General features: G+C 35.2%; 1 long non-coding RNA gene across 1 annotated transcript; it reads right to left on the reverse strand.

Moving 5' to 3' along the window:
- Positions 1–360: 360 nt before the first annotated feature.
- Positions 361–17,613, reverse strand: LOC135123694 (uncharacterized). Its single transcript, XR_010279690.1, has 3 exons — positions 17,510–17,613; positions 1,917–2,308; positions 361–580 (listed from the first exon to the last, which is right to left on the reverse strand). It is a non-coding gene; the product is annotated as an uncharacterized LOC135123694 (long non-coding RNA).
- Positions 17,614–17,886: the final 273 nt, after the last annotated feature.

Consider the following 17,886-nt stretch of genomic DNA (forward strand, 5'->3'; position numbering starts at 1 on the left):
ATAACCTTAAAATAACGCGTCTTTCAGGGTTTTTATAAATTAATCGAAGTAGGTCATGGAAACATGCCGCCTTTCACTTTATGTGGACTTTACTAAATGCCCAAGGACTCACGACTAATACCATACGAAAAAAAAAAATAAAAATTTTCAAACCTACAATACTTTAATTATTTCAGGGAAAATAGGCGATTCTGTAAATAAAAGAGTACAAAACAACAAAAAAATGTGTAGTTTATAACGTACTTATGCTTTATTTATACAAAATTATTTACATATTTTTTAAAATATGCAAAAATATTTTGACAAATATCTGTGTGTATCAATCCGCTCTTTAAAATATGTTATAGATGATACCTTGTAATAGAATTTGAGGTTGTCAGCAAACAATAATTTATTACAATTTATTACACTAGGAATATCATTTACAAAAATTAAGAATATTAGGCGCCTTAAATTGAACCACTGCGAGACTCCGTATGTTGGTGTTACAGGTCTGGATCTAAGGTTTAAACATTGGTTGAAAGTTATTTCGACAGAACTTTCCTCGGCTCTGAAGTGCAGTCCATCAAATACTGCTTCTCTGAAAAATTATAAAATTTGATTTTGCGGAATTTTATTTTTTGGTCTATGGAGTAAAAACAATATAGAAGGTAATAGTTACAGTATAATAGAAAAAAAAAAGTTTCACCTTCTTAAAAAAAGACAGTTGGGAGCTCCGACCCCCAAGAAGGTTCTGTCTTCTTTAAAAAAGTACAATTGGTACCCCCGAGAAGGTTTCACATAAAAAAAAGACATTTGGCGCCCCCGAGAAGGTTTCACATTTTTAATTAAAGAGGGGCGTATTCTTATTTTTTCGAGAAAGTGGGGTAATTTCATCAATAAAAACTGTATTATGACGTCATAAATGTAGATAATACACAGTGCGAGAGAATAAGAGAGAAAAAAAAGACGAAAATCCAAGTTGTATAGTTACTTTTAAAAATGTTTATTTTATAAAAGAAAACATACAAGCTACAGAAAATAATATAAGTCTTCTTTGGTGGAGACCACCAGGTGCTCTGGAGATTGCAGGACCCATAAGTGTACAGCCAAGCTGCCGGTCTTAGGGGTTGCTAGTCCCTTTATAAGAGTTGCAGGGGTGTCGATTAGAGCGATATTGGCGTGGCCCGATGGGGTACGGCCGAGTACCGAGTTTGGTGGGATGTCGAGGGCGATGCTAAGCTAAGCGGAGAGCGTACTGCGGAAAATAAGAGTATGGATGAAGACGATTGTGCCGCCGATTGTGTCACATCTATAGAAGAGCAAGCGAAGAAAATTACTTTGAATCTTTTACCGGCGAAATCTAGAGCATTATATGAAAAGACCTACAATGAGTTTGTAAAGTGGTGTAAAGACTATAATGTTCAAGCTGCAACTGAAGATAGTATGGTAGTATGTTTTGACGAACTGTGCAAAGTGTATAAACCGTCATCGCTCTGGTCAAAGTACTCAATGATCCGAGCCAATTTGATAGCAAAAGAAAACATTGATATAAGTCAATTCAAAAAATTATTTGCCTTTCTCAAGCGACAGAGTGAAGGATATAAACCTAAGAAATCCAAAATACTTACCAGGGAAGAAATTATTAAATTCTTTGTGGAAGCTCCGGACGAAAATTTTTTGATGATAAAAGTGGGCAAAAAGTCAAATTTTTGACATTTATTGTATTTTTACAATTGCAGGTAGCTGTACTTTTTGGTATTGCTGGGGCATGCCGGAGGGAAGAATTATGTCAAATGACCCTTGATGATATTGACGATGTAGGATCCGCCCTAATTGTGAAAGTTAGAAACACGAAGAACAAAATTGATAGAATATTTACTGTTCTGAATAATGAAGGAATAACAGTGAATTTTCTACAATTGTTTAGAAAATACCTGTCTCTGAGGCCGTCACATACGAAACACCGTCGACTCTTCGTTTTTTATAAAAATGGGAAATGTACGTCCCAAGTTCTTGGCAAAAATATTCTGGGCCAGGTTACCATAAAAGTAGCAACATTTACGTGCACCTACACCGGACACTGTCTTCGTCGATCGTCCGCCACCCTTTTGGCTAATGAAGGTGCAGACTTGATAAATATAAAACGCCATGGAGGATGGAAGTCGTCAGTGGTAGCTGAGTCTTACATTGAAGATTCTTTAAACAATAAAATGAAAATAGCGAAACAGGTGTTGATAGGCGGAGATGCTGTCGTCCCTTCAACCAGTAAAGGGTCCTCCAGCAATGAATTTGTCAACAGCATTCCTTGTGGCTTCAATATTAACAACTGCAACGAATGTAAAATAGATATAACTGTCCATGTTAATAAATAAATAACAAATTTTCATTTCGATTTTTTTTGTAAATGAAAATTTTGTCAGCGGGCAATAATCGACTCATTATCGCCCGAGGGCCGAAAAGACTAAGTTTACGCCCGCGAATGAGGTCCAAAATTAATTTATTATTGGTCGATCATAGATAAATACTAATTTAAGATTACTACGTGATTAGTCATTAATTATGGCAAGTCTTAAAGTCTTATTAAAATACGCGGATCATCCGAAAACCTCCAAGAACCATCAAAATGCAGCGATTCACATCTAAAACAGGGGCCGCAGAGTGCAGTGACGGATTTCGTTATCTTCGTCATTTCATTTTTGCATTTAAGCGACAAAATAGTAACTAATCCCTCAGATAATTCCTCAGTTCTTAATTGATAAACGTTCGCCCTCTTGATGACAGTAATGGACCATTCGGAGGTTCGGGTTAATCACACATCAGTCGATTATTATCGAAGAAGGCACAAAAGCAAGATAACACATGCATGACGGTTTAAATTTGGAATCTTAACTTACTGAAAACCATGGAACTTTTCTAAGTCTTCCTTCGCAATTTCGGACAAAGGAACAATCAGCTGGACAAGGCTTCAGCACGGCTCTACATGGGTATCGATCGTCGTGGGTACTTCTCGTCTTCGTGGCACACTGGATTCGACTTCCCTTTTCTCTTGATTTTGCGACCTTTTATATGGCGTTTTTCTCATTAATTATGTCTTTTGTGGCATCTTGATGAGTGCACGTGTTGCATCGTGATATTCGTATTTAGGTCAGTTGATAAAAATACAATCCTTTTGGGCTTTATTTAGAGGTTTTTTAAGTCTTAGTTTCGTTGTTCCGGGAATTTCGTCAGACTGATAAGTCGCAAAATAGATTGATGGTAATGCGTGAGATTTGATTTGTTTTATGCTTCGTTTATCTTGCGTTGCGTTATTGTGTAACGCCTGTGTGCCTTATTTACTGGTTGACTAAAGTTATATTTTGTTTGTATGCGGAAGCCTTTGGTTGTTGATTTGGTGTGATTTATTTGGTGTTGGTTCCTCTGTATTTTTAATTGAATGTCGTTAGGATCACGTGCAGACGTTGTGGATTCTTCTTTGTCTTGTTATCATTTTAACGTCACGTGTTTTCACCATCTTGGAACTTTTGCTTGGGTGTGGTATTTAGCTAGGGTTGACTGATTGAGTGCTTCTTAATGGCGTGCGAATATAGGTTTGCAATTATCTGGTGGTTAGGTCATACATGCGCAAATGGACATGCGCAATTTGCTTGCTTTTTGCGAATGTGCGAATTTAGTCTTCGAGTTAGAGAATTATGTTCTGAAGTTTCTTATTGCGGTATTTTGCGGTTTCTCCTCAAGGGTGGACCGTCACACTCTGGTCTCTGTCGAGGTTGAATTGCTCGCGTTCGCAGGGCGCAAAAATCTGCGGAGCTGTTGGCGGAAGGGTTGCGCGTTAGGCAGTTTCTCTTGTAGACCCCAGGTCTTTGACAGACGTTCTATATCGAATCGTTCGGTCGTCTGTGCAGCCACCATTGCGGCAGCCTCTTGCCGTTTTTTCGTGCGCACTTTGTGACGTCGTGGCCGAAACTCCTGCAGAACTCGCATTTGAGTCGGTTTTTTCAGTTACTGAGCCTTGAGGGGCTAATTTCGGCGCTCTTGGGTCGTGTGTCCACGAAACTTGTGGGTGGTTCCGGCTTGCCCCAGACCCCCAGTGGGCCGACCTGGACGTGCCGAGAACCCCCCCCTGACGTAGGTGCGGTGGTGCACTCTCTTTCATTTTCTTCAACGACTCGAGCCATTTCAAGGAGGTATTTTTTGAAACAGAATAACTGATTGATCCCAGGTGAAACCCTTCTAATGAAGACAATTTTTAGATTTGTTTTCACAGTACCTACATATGCTTGAATATTATCATTTAAAAATTAAAAAAAAAGTGTAAATTATAAAAATAGGTCTATAATTATTTACTCCTTAGTGCTGGACATATCTTTGCTTGTTTCCAGTCAGCAGGAAAAGTAGATGATTTCACAGGCATACTCAGTGGCGTATGTAAAAGCTTTACAACTACAGATCTGCAATTTTTACCATTCCAGAAGTTTATTACGTAATCGTTTAACAGCTACCAAAATATCTTTCTTCGATATGCCAGCAGCTCGAGAGTCAGTGTACACCTATGGTGTACACACTCCTAAAATATTCTACGACTGTCATACACTATATTAGCCTACTAAATATTTTATAGCGTTACTGAAGGAAATTTTCACAAATGTTATAAGTCTTCTGTTTTGGTGGATATTTTTTATTATTTCCGAATTAAACTACGTACGACGGATATTTATTTTCAAATTCCTTGAAATATTTTTGAGGAACGCAAAGATGTTTTCCATAGAATTTCTGATAGGTTATGTTATCAGTGTTATCACTTATCAGTATAGGATGGAGCAAGAAAAAAACAATCAACTTCCGATAACAAAAGATAAAAAGTATCTTTATATAATATCTATAAATCTATCTATAAAGTTTAATAAGGAAACTTTTGTATTTTTCGTGGATGATATATCTATTATCACTCTAAAAACAAATAATATAACAAATCTACACAAAATAACATAAGAATGAGAAACATGAATCAGTAATAACCTCACATCGAATTCAACCAAAGTACAACGAATAACATTCTCTCGGTGACACTAACTCCCACATAGAACCTATAAGTATTATTCTTGGGTAGGTATTTACTTAGATCCTACTTTGTCATGGGAATATCATCAAATACATAAACTATCCTCAAGGCAAATTGTCTACAAAATTATACTCTTTTCACCAATTAAGCGAACTTGTTTTAAGTCCAATCAAAATACCGAACATTATGCGAGTCCGTACAGCGTTATTAAAAGTATCAGTCATGTTATTACAAAAAGTATTTGAACATTAAAGCCAAATCGACCCCAGATTTGTCTTATAACCTCTATATATTTATACGTAGGTGGTTGTTCAATGCTACATAAACTTTGTAAAACCGATTATATTATACGGTAGAAGACAAATTTCTAAATACATACTTTTAGTCATGTTTGGTTAATTAAGGTACGAGTTTATGTAAGAATCTGAGCCGCTGTGTGTCTAAAAGCACCTCTAATACGGATATTAAACTCGAGGCAATTGTAGTAGCAACAATAAGGCTTGGAGAAAAGGCATGAACTTCAATTAGCATTTAAAGCGTCTAGTTAGAAGTCGAAATTGAAAATTAGCTGTCGTCACGACGCTTCAGTTTAATATCGGAGCTCTACGTGACAAGTAGTGGCAACTTTTCAATTTCGTCTTATTGTCTACACTTGTGTTCAACACTTGGCCCCGGATAATATTCCGGTGTGATGGCACCCGGAAATTTCGTTTGGTCGCTTGTAAACAACTCACGGCAGCACTTTCAACGTCGTATCTAATTATTTGTTAAGTTTCGTGTGCAGAAGGTTTTAGATATGCGGCGTCAACCACCTCCCTGATGTACCTTATGAATGCTAAGCATTTTCTTTTAAAAAATATACGAAGAACCGGCGAGTTACAAAATTCCTTTTTTCTTTTTGCCTCACTTTTAAAGTTTTCCTTTTACGCAATAAAAATCAGGGCGTGAGTTATATGAAATGCAAAGTTTGTCGAGGACTCTTTTTTCTTATCCTCGTCGCGCCATGGCGGAGTGATTTTAAAGTACTTTAATTAGACGGTTCCGCGGTATTTTCACATCCACATCGCAACTTTATGCCACTGGAACTTTGTTATAACACAGTTGTTTTGCAAAATATTATCATATGAAATTTACTTGGTGTTTCAGATCTAAGTTTCGAACATTTTTACGATAAATAATGTTGTTAATAACTCTAACTGCATCACGGACGATTTTTAATTTGTTTTTTCTATATTTCCACACTACTACGGCACGTGATGCCGTGGTTAAAATTATTGCATATATTTCGCAATCACGCTGTAGTAAGATGTGACGCCAGAATTGAATTACTGGAAATAAAAAACAAGGTCCGCAGGGATCCGTTCTTGATCCCACGTAACAGCTATCGATTAATATTGTGTCGAATACTATGTATTACGGGCAAATCCAGATTAGTCGACGTTAATGTAGGTACTTATAAGTTCATCTTACGAATTGATTGCGTCTAGTGGCGCAACCCTGCGAACCCGGACACCCTTCTTGGGTAAAATTAAAAATAAAAAACAGGGGACAGATACATATATGCATTATTGACGTGAGGAACAGGTTTTAATAATCTACAAGCTATATTTTAATAGTTTCCCTGGTTTGCGTTCGGTAAGTTTGTAATTAGAAAATATGTTTATTGGTCTTGGCAAGAGGAGCTAACGTTAAAACTTTTACAAATTACCTACCATGTGGTTATGAGAGGTGTAAGAATGAGAGTGTAGCCACAGATTAAAATTTGTTGTCGTATATACCCAGGCAACATGATGTCTTCTTTATCACTTGAATAAATGGTCATCATTTACGTCATAGTGACGAAAGATTTCACGTGATATTGACGTACCAATGACGGTCAAATGTCTCGTCTAGATGACGTCATTTTCACACGAACTATTGACGTGATGTACTGACGTCTTAGAGTCGTCATTTTGTAACGAATTATTGACGTAATTTACTGACGTCCTAGAGACGGCATTTATTGTCCATTTTAAGACGTTTTTTATATTTTGATTTTTAGAAAAAAATATGTAATAAATAAATCGCTGAAATAATTTTATTTTTTTATATTGTTTAGCTTAAACAAAATATTATAATTCGTTATAATCACCAAGTAAAGCCCAAAACAAAGTATATAATAATTAAAGTTAAAACAAATTAGTGTAAAAAAATTAAATTTACTACAATTTTGTACAACCAACAATGAACTTCAATAAACAAATAAAAAATATGTCAATTAAACAAATTAAAGATAAACCACTCCTAAGAACATAAACAAATCTACATACAGGTAATTACGAGTATAATTTAATTTATGATTACTGGTAATGCAATCATTTTTTCATCTATGGGCAATTGCAAGCATTTGACTATTAAATTTAAAGGATTACAGCTTAAAGCAGAAGACAAATTCTGTATTTTAAAAATGCTAAATTTACTTGAATCTAACGAATAATTGTAAAATGGTTGCATTGACAAAAACGTACAGCCTATCAGGAAAATCTCGTTGTCAATACTTTTTACAATGAAGCGAAATGTGTATGTGTAAATAGTAAGTTACCAAAAAGTATCGTAGTATTACAGGCATCTACCGGTATATAATATCCAATATTAATGTTATATATGTATATATGAAGTCATTGTATTTTTTTAACTTACAAAGAAATCTGCTTGTTCTAATATGCAAACATAATCTTGTAATTCGTCAAAATTTGTTTAGGTGTGGTTTTGGCGGCATAATTTCTGTTTTTGTTTTCTTTTTCAGTTGTCAAATTTGATGACGTTTCCATGTTGGAGATTTTTTCACTCGTTTCCTTTAGCATTTCTTTCGTTTCGCACATGTGTTTTGTATTTGTTTCAAATCTAAAATAAAATTATGTTCATTAGCATTAGTTCATAAAAAATTGCAGTAACATACCTTTGCAATATTTTATAGCGCCTCATTTTCAAAAACAATCACCGTAAGTTCTTCATAATCAGTGGGAGTGTCTTCAGTGATTAATGGTGGTCTTTCCAGCTTATCTGAAAAAACTGCTTTTGTTATCTACGTACAGTTATCAAAAATAACAGAAACACGTAAAAATTAAAATGATTACTTTATTAGATATTAACTTACCTACTATAAATAAGTACAACCTACACTGAATGGCATAAATTTGCACAAAACTGCGTTAAAAATGAAGTGAGTAACGGATACACGAGAAAGTTTCGGTGGTTGAGAACCAACTGGAAATATTGGAATGCTTCTCTGGGAAGTGCAATAAACATTAATACCGAAAAAAGGGAAAGTCCGAATGCACACCCCAAACATCTGATGTATTGTATAGTAAATACGGATAAGAATAAATTTAATAAAACTGAATATTAATCACTCTCGAATTTTTTTGGTAACCGTCATCACTTTATAAACGTCTTTATAAAATCAAAATTCGACGAAGGAATTCTTCAAAACCTTGTCCCGTTTTAGGGACAATGGACAAAGAATTTTTATGACTTTGTTTGTGTCGTTGGGTCTTTTCGCTCAACTCCAGATGTTCTATTTATAATTTGCCAAGCAGGTACTTACAAAATAATACTTCCAGAGTAAACAAGTTTTCAGAAATAATTATTTTATTAGAAATTATTAGAATGAAAAAACTTGTCTTTGGTGTATTTCCAATTAACCCGTTGTATTTTTTGCTCTAAATATAATCAAGCATTATGAAGGCCGCTTTTTAAAGAATACGACGACCCACATCTAATTGATCATATAATCTATAAAAAATGACGAAGAAAGGACGGCCTTTTGACGTCATTAATTGACGTTAGAAGTAAGTCATAAAAATCTCGTCATTTTCACGTGATTTTTTGGGCGAATGACGTCGCCGACGAGTTATGACCAAAAATTGACGTGAATTAGACGACAGTCTGCTGCTTGGGTATGTAGGATTAATAAAAGGGACCTATGTGGCCCCGGGTCCACAGCGGCAAATTTTGAGAGGTGACAAACTGTAAATACACTGTCCCACAACTTACCTTAAAAAATACTATTCTTATTATATTATTATATTGTCCATCATTCTGCACATCTCTTTCCCGAATTTAATTTTTAAAACAACCCGTCGATCATTTTTACCATCTTCCCACAAAAAGAGAAATCACAATTTTCGTATATCTATATGTACTTGGTAACTTGGTATTAAGAGTATTAATTTATTATGTAAGCGGAACTTACGACCAATTTTTAGACCTCTTTAAACGGACACGTTCGTGTATTTTTAAGGAAGTGCTGCAACTGTTACAGAAGGTACCCTGAAAAAAGTCTCAGCTTTCTTGTGATGCCATTATAAGCCTAAGAAATTCGGTACTACGGTAAACAACCCCAGAAACCTTGGTTTAAAACTAAATTATGGAATCGTCATTTTTGTGTGGTGCGAGTGGTTGCCGACCACCAGTTTCGGGCGATTTCCGGTAATGAAGGTGGATTATGCAGTAGCAACTGTCTACTAGAAGGCGCTGGTTAACATTCGAACATTTTTTTGGTAGATGATATTGATATCAGTATTTTCGATTACAACACCGTTTCAGTGTCGGTTTCAAATTTCACTTGAAAATGCTGTCTAGAAATAGCTACTGACATACTTAGGAATGTTATAGCATTTATTACAGCCGCAGATGTCAACTTGAAATGCGAGCTCATAGAGCGAGGATTTTAAGACATTAAGGCTGTTATGGGCCATAACATCCTTGGTCTGTTCAATAGTTTATCGGTTTCAGGTGACCAGCTTCCCATTTTGTGAATTTACTAAAAAAATCAAAAATTCTTAGAATTATTAATTTTTTTTTCCTTAAAAATCTAAATCGTTATGCAAGTTGGTTGTTATAGTTTTTTTTATCAACAACAAAAAACTATTTTCATAAATTTTAATATTTTCCAAAATGAATGTAAATAGTATCATTTACATTGTTAGTAATATAATAGTAAATCAGAAATTTGGTATTTTATTCTCATTTTTAATAACAGGGTAATTTTTTTAACCTGAAACTATCTCAAAAATAATCACTCTACAAAAAATGTTCAGATTCAAAATTTAATCATTCCATGGGGGAAATACGTTGGTGCCAAAAAACTACTCCCCCTCCCCCTCCTTGCAGGTGGAGCGGGGTGTAACTTTGAAATTTTAAATAGGAACCCCGATTTTTCATTACATATTTGGATTCTACGGCTAAAAGTATGTAGTTTTTGTTTAAAAAATTTTTTTATATTCATCACCAGACTTCGGCATCGCGAAAGTGATGCTCATTGCCGTCCGATCGCCAGCACTATTGCAGTCATGGCCTACAACTTCGGGAGTTCTTAATAACAATTACTACTTTTCTAGGTTTGCCTCAGTTATACGATTTCTCCTAGATATTAAAATGACTGTTCAACATCACAATTTTCGTGATGATCTTGATCAGACGGCCAGCTAAATTTTTCCCCTGACGTCGCGCCGTCGTTTTTAATATTTGTCTGATTTATTCCTCATCACTTCGGCTGTGCCTAACTCTGTTCATGACAGATGAAGTTGTAATAAACGAAATTAATTTTTTTTCGATTTCTCCTACTGAGAACCTATGCATACAATTCTACAGTAAAAAATACAACGTTTTCATTGTAAATAATCAAAAATGAGTCGCCACATTATCGAAGGCAACTTGACTTGTAAAATGTACGCAGACATTTTGAAAAATAAACTGCCAACATAACTTAAAAATTTGAGGATAGAAGCGCGACAGAACATGTGGGGTTTTAACATGATGGTTGTCTAGCACACTATTCGATAGAAGCACGTGAAGTACTTGATCATGATTTCAATGGTCACTGGATCGGTAGAGTTGGTCCGGTAAATTGGCCTGCCAGATTAGTAGATCTTAGTTCGCCAGATTTCTTTTTGTGGGCTATCTCACAGACAATGCTTACAAACAAGAACCAACAACACGTGAGAATATGATTGAACGAATCAGAAATGCTTGTGCCGAAATTCAAGCAGACACATGTCTCAGTGTACATTCAATATGCATTGAATTTCGGAGGCCATCATTTTGAGCACTTACTTTAACTGCAAGACGATGAGGCGAGGGGACTTATGTAAATTAACCACCCTGATAAGTGAGAGACGAAGAGACTCACACAAATTAAGCAGCCTGATACGTGAGAGACGAGGGAACTCACCTAAATCAAGCACCTTGAGAGGAGAGGGGACTCACATTAATCAAGCATTCCGAAGGGTACAGTTCCGTGGTTACGCTAAAAGTAGTTTATTCGCCAGCCATTTACATTTCTACAGGTAACAATTTCCAAGTTACCTATTTGAAATTTTTAACATGAATAAACTTTTTTGACGACGAATTTCGAGTATTTATATAAAATGTGATATTTTTTCTTGCCAATGTATTGCAAAATCATATGCATAAATTCTCAGTACGTTAAATCGGAAAAATTTGAATTTCGTCGATTCGTCGAGGGGGACTAATTTTAGCACTAATATATTTCCCCTGCAGCATGATTAAATTTTGATTCTGGACATTTTTTTTCAGAGTGCTTATTTTTCGAGATATTTGAAAGTTTCAGGTTAAAAAAATCACCTACACTACATCAGTACCTAGTAAAATTTTACAACCGCTACTTTGAAGGATTGTTCAGTGTATAGTGGGCTAGAAACATCCAGGGTTGCATTGAATTTGTGATTTATGGTTTTGTGGGTCCAACCTTGTACATATGTACGAGTATATTAATTATAATTTTTTGTCAAAATTAAACGCAAAACTACAATGCGAAAATGAGGAATGTCTTATAGCGAAGTCTTCATGTTCCAATACTTCAATAGTTTCGTTCTTAAATGACGCTGTAGTGGTTTGTATTCTTGCCGGAGGCGGTGGAGAACATCGTATTTCAGTACTTAGGTATTTCCGCTGTCGCAGAAGTGTGAGTATCGATGACAGGGACTACAGCTTGAAAAGTTGACGGCATCAGAATAGAACTGTTGAAGGTACGAGATCATGACTTTTTACTTTATCACGATTTTTCTTGTACCATGTTTTATTGGCAACATCTAATTTATTCTTTACCGACTCGGCCACTGTAGACAATTTTCAACCGCCATGTCTTTTTAAGCCTAAAATGTCTTTTCCAGGGTCAACCAGTAAAGTGGGGGAGGAACGCCTAAAGCAATGTCCAATGTATAAATTGGCGTCTGGTAAATTTAGAAACCGAGCGATAACTGATTGATAATGAATATTTGCTGATAATTTGCGCTAAAGACTTTATCCGGCCACTAGTCATGTTACATTTACGTACACGTGTAAAATTTCTCTGACAAACAGTAACGAAATTTTTGTTTGATTAAACTAACAAAATGGGCGCGTATAATTACGTAATCATTAATTGTTTAGTTAAAATTATTATGTTGTTTGCTGCACAATTCACCAAAATGCGAATGATAACTCTAGTGGGGTATTAAATTTGTTAGTTTAGGATTGTTATCCCGTTCTTACCCTGACGCAGTTTCAAATAACAGCTGCCATCATTACTGGAATCTCAACTGAGGTAATTACTAGGGAATGCTGTAACAACACAATAATATTTAGTTGTTTATATCTTGTTTACAGTTATTTACTTGCTGCATTTATTGACCGTTAATCATCTTGTTACAAAAGCAAATGGGGAAAATTACAATACTGACTAACGTCACTTGTCGTGCAAATCCACTTCTGGCTTTTTCTACTTTTACTCTAATTTAAAACTCCCCGTTGTCTAGAATTATCTACATTCTAAAAAGTTCGGTACTAAAACACATTAATTAATAGTAAACAGCAGACGTAAAATAAAATTGTATTTGTATCAGAACATTTATTATGATGTCCATTAGACGACATATGAGTAACGGGTCATATAAGCCAACTTTATGTTGCATTTTACGACCCTTTCATGTTTATAATGACCATAGGTCGGGATTTCCCCTCCGTAGGTATAAAAGTTATTTGAGATAGGTCATGTCCACATGACGACGCCATATTTCTTAAGTGAGGCTCAGGCGTCTGGATGGCAGCCAGAAAATTGATGAAAATATTGGCGGGGCGTTTCATATCTGTGTTTCTACACACGGATGTAATATCAAGAACACAACACACATGATAAGCTTTTGAACTGCTTGGAAACTAAACAGAATGAGAATTGCCTCTCGCATTTTTTCTTTTCTAAATTTAGATTGTCTTTCAGACTAATTCAAGCGTTGAAGAGGTAATATTTTAAACCGAAATTTGAATTAAGGCATTGTTAAAACTTAGGATAAGTTGCCTGCGAGTGAACAGGTGGCTTAGGACAATTTTATATTTAACTTTTTTAAACAATTCATTAACATACAGAACGTTTAAAAATATATACTTCTGCTGCTTAGAATAATTAAAATAGTTTCTACCTTTAGGGTAGACTTTGTATCGGTAACAAGGGCCACCTCATTTGCATACTTCCTCGGCAACAGCTCTAAAATCTATCTAATCTCTCAATAGTATACCTTTCCTAATAAATCACAAGCACAACTGATGAAACTGAGGATGTTGGTTGCCTACTTTTCCAAAAAATTAATCAACAGTAACTAAAAAAAATATTGATAGCATAGTTTAACAAAAAAGTAAAGATTACGCCAGGATGGGCAATAATATTCTTTAAACGCTAAAATACGTCGTAGTTTTGTCTTAAGGAGAAAAATTGACAATCATGGTTTATGACAGTCTGAATTTGATGATGGTTCTTTCGCCTGTAATTTATTTCTGTTGGATAAAAAATATGTCTTGATTATTATCAGCTAGTGGCCTAATTTCAAGCTGTTGCTTTCACGCAGATTTGTAACTGCTACTCGGCTAGTAAGCGACAATCAATCTGGAAGTTATTCCTATGTGACAGATTCAATCTGCCGAGACGCAAAATCAGCCGGAGATTGGATCTTAATAAGTTGTTAAATTTAGTGTACGAAGAAAAAACGGTTAATTATGCTTTCAAGCAGTTAAAATAAGTAAAATCTGAGAGTTAACTTTAAAATAATAAATGATTTTCTATTTTATAATAGATGCTCACACAACGTTGTATTATAGGCAACAAAATTAATATGAGTCTCACGAAAACATTAATGAAATTATATAACGAAAAATCTTAAAAAAAAACAGTCTCCCCTTTTTGTGAAAATACTCTTCTAATATGCACAGCGTGTTAGTTACGGTTTAGCGGACGACACAATTACTCTCCTAAACCCTCTAGATCACAGCATTGTTAACATCTTTCTTTGTCATAACATTTAATGCTGTTGAAGCTAGCGTCAGATTTCGGTTGGATTCGGTTTTTTGCCGCGTTAAAGTGATGTTAGTTTGCAGTGGATCAGGTAGATAATAAGCTCTTCACACTTGAAAAACATTTATATCTTAATGAAAGAATGTTTGAATGTCATAAGCACCGAAAACTTGCCTTCAAAAAGCTAATCTGACACTAATTTCAGTGTCGTCGTCTTGAGTGGCAACTTTATCTACGTTAGTTGCCTCCCGTAACACTCAATTTAAAGAATAGAACGTCGCTGTCTTATACTTCTGTGTGGTGCAGTTTCAGCAATTTTCTTTTTATTTTCAAGATGAAAACTTTGAATGACGCTGTCTATTTAACATTAGTTTTGTTTTCGACAGTGAAAGGATTAAAGTTGTAAAGGTTCTCCGTCCATCCCGGAGGATTATTCAGTGCTGTCTGGGGAAGAAAATCACGGGAGCTTAGACACTACGGACGGAGACTTATTGTCAAAGATCGACATTCTCATTTATTTTACTTTTATGGATATAAATGTAAAATGTAGAAACTGACGCTTCAATCAGCTGTTACGATCAGATCAGACCAGTATACGTGCCGAGATAATTTTCCTCTACATTGTTACAATACGTTTTTATATTTTATTAATTTAGTAAGGCTCGAGTTTTGGCACACCTATACATGTGATTCTAGAATGATTTTCGCCAGATTTGGTTTGCTGTTTCAATATAATGACTGTGGCTGTTTATTTAAAATACACGGTAGAAATTCATTCATTTATTTTTATTTAGCTTAACTATGTTAAATGTCATACGTCTGAAGTAGTTCTCGGGTTTTCTTAAGTTATTATTTACTTTTCATAACTGTATGCTGTTAGTATACAAAATTTAATTAAAAGATTGACATTTATGTATGCTATGACCTGAATGTTGATTATTTATTCTTGGACGCTCCTTTCACAGCCAAGTGTGTACGAAAACCATGTTATTATGGTTTCTGTTGGATTTAATAAGTATTTGTTTTGTTTGTGATATCAACTCATTTTGGTTTAACCAGTAATTTGAATTACGTTAGTTACTAGTTAGTACATATACCTAAATTAACATCTTAATTAATGGATTAACATCATGTAAAATCTTTGTTATGTAAAATTCTTAATATAATTTTAGTACCTACATTGTTTAGTTACTACCAGACTAAATTCTAGGAATACTAGATTTAAACTTTAATTGGGACCTGTAGCGAAAGCGAAGTGCACGTGTCCCAGTTTAAATAAAAAAAATTCCTCTTACTGTCATTGTTCATGTAAATGTTTATTCGCAATATCGCATTCCATCAGCGTAAAGCCATTATCTTCTGTTTGTCTTCTTGTGAGAGTTGGAGTCTACCCTCAGAATGAACCATGTCTCTAGATTTCTAGTATATTGGTATGGTTTGTATGGAGCTATGGTTAATGCGAAGAAACAGAAAAACAAGGGGCCGGTAGCGTTATAGTAACTCGTTCCCTAGTTGCCTAATTTGTTACCTTTAATTTTGTTTTTTTGTTCAAGTATCAATACATAAATTTGTTGACAGGCCACTCTCGATTTTGGTGTTGCCATTATTTTACTATCATTACTTTCACTATTTGAATTATTTGCACCTGAATTTAGAATATCTTGATTTTTTTTACAAAAGATGAAGAGGTTTTATAGATGGGAAAAGCTCTTTTAGGGTTATTTGGCAGCTTTTGTCCTCCCTCAAAAGACGAGCCATGGTTTGGATATTTGTTGTTAGATTCAGTACTAAATGTTTCTGTCCATACCTAACCACTTAATAAAAGAAGTTTCCTTTCCGTGCTGTCTTTGATTTCTTACTCTCTTCTTGATCCGCAGTGCGCAAAATTGTATAATAGAACGAAACATTTTGTTAAAGATCACAATTCATTGACAATTTTAATTTTTTTGAGGGTATTCAAATTTTTGTGGGCATGTCTCATTTTAAATCATGAATATGACTGAAGGAATGACAATCTGATTGAGAGGTTGCACGTTCATTTTAATTGTTTGATGTTTAATTTCTCTTTTCCATTAATTTGGACGAAGGTCCATCAATTTGTTTTTATTACATTATAGAAGACATGACCTAAATCAAATTATATTGATAAACTTTTTTAGTTTCGGGTGTAAGCTAAGGAAGTATTGTAATAGGATCCACTCGGCGAATGGCAACTTTCATCTTTTCTCGACGTTTCATGATCTCAAGAGTATAAAAAATTGAGTCTCCAATTTTCGTCAGTGCAGTTTTTTCTTAGATGGATAATTCTTGGAACTAGCGCCGTATTTTAGCCATATGTATCGTATATATGGTAAAATGATAACCAAAATTTGTTTAATAGTCCTCACCAACAATATGGTGACATCACCTCAAAATTTTGCATAACAAATGCTATTTAAATAAAAAAAAACGTATTCCTGTACTTTCCAAATTTTCTCAAAACAATCCAAATCCTTTTGAACTAAAATGTGAGCAACGTGTTAGCTCAATTGGTTAGAATACGATACCGTTGCGATTTCGATTTCCTTATAATGTATTTTTTTCCTACAACACTGGATTTGTTTGATTGTACTTCAGGATCGAGGGAAGTTCTGCCTACTATGTCCAGGGCTTGGACCCTTGCGAGTAAATTCACAGAGCGCAGTATGCACAAATATTGTCACTTGGGTTTTTCGTAATAAAAATACAAATACCACAGGCGTGATTTAGGTACTTCTCGACTTATTTACTTGTACATCACTTGCAAGAGTGGCGGTAAGTTTTAAGGCAAATTTTCAGAACAATAATCGTCAACGTAAACTCGCGGCCTTAATGTTAGCAACCCAAGGCTCACATGGTTTTTCTCTTTCTAATATTCTCGGTTTTCAAAGTCAGTTTCTTATCGAGCAGTTCTGGTATCAACTTTTCTGGTATATTCTCTTTGTTGTGAATATTGGCCTTTAATTGCAGATATCCTAAAGATTAATGTCGAAAAAGGAAACGAAACATTGGTGAAACTAATAAACATCCACTAAGAAATGTAGGTTAGTTCTGACCTAGATTCCAGTCCAGATTATTAATAGGTAATGGCAGAGAAAAAAAAAAGTAGTCGTTAGTACACCTACCTACTCTTTCGTCACTTGTCATACACATCCACACTACTTTTTCTACAACCACCCTTTTGCATTCCACAAAACGCAATTTGGCACGTATGTGCTCGCTCTCGTCAGTCCACACGCCACACTATGAAACCCCGTAAAACACAAAGCGAAGGACCTAAACCAACCGCGCCATCTATTAGCGGTATAATGAAAATTCTCGCCAAACTCTGAATCGTTTTATTGTGTAAGTAATAACACAGCTGAAGGACGACCGTCCCCGTGGAAATCATATAAGCCGGGGAAAAACAACTGAACGCCAACGGCGGCATAAATCACGCCCACTCCAAATGAGATCTCACCGCTGCACCTCTCCGGACGCGTCGTCGACAAATGGCACTTAC

This window comes from Zophobas morio, unplaced genomic scaffold (assembly GCF_036711695.1).
Source record: "Zophobas morio isolate AGI-343-1 ecotype UQ-CSIRO unplaced genomic scaffold, CSIRO_AGI_Zmor_V1 ptg000006l, whole genome shotgun sequence".
In the NCBI taxonomy this organism is placed as follows: domain Eukaryota; kingdom Metazoa; phylum Arthropoda; class Insecta; order Coleoptera; family Tenebrionidae; genus Zophobas; species Zophobas morio.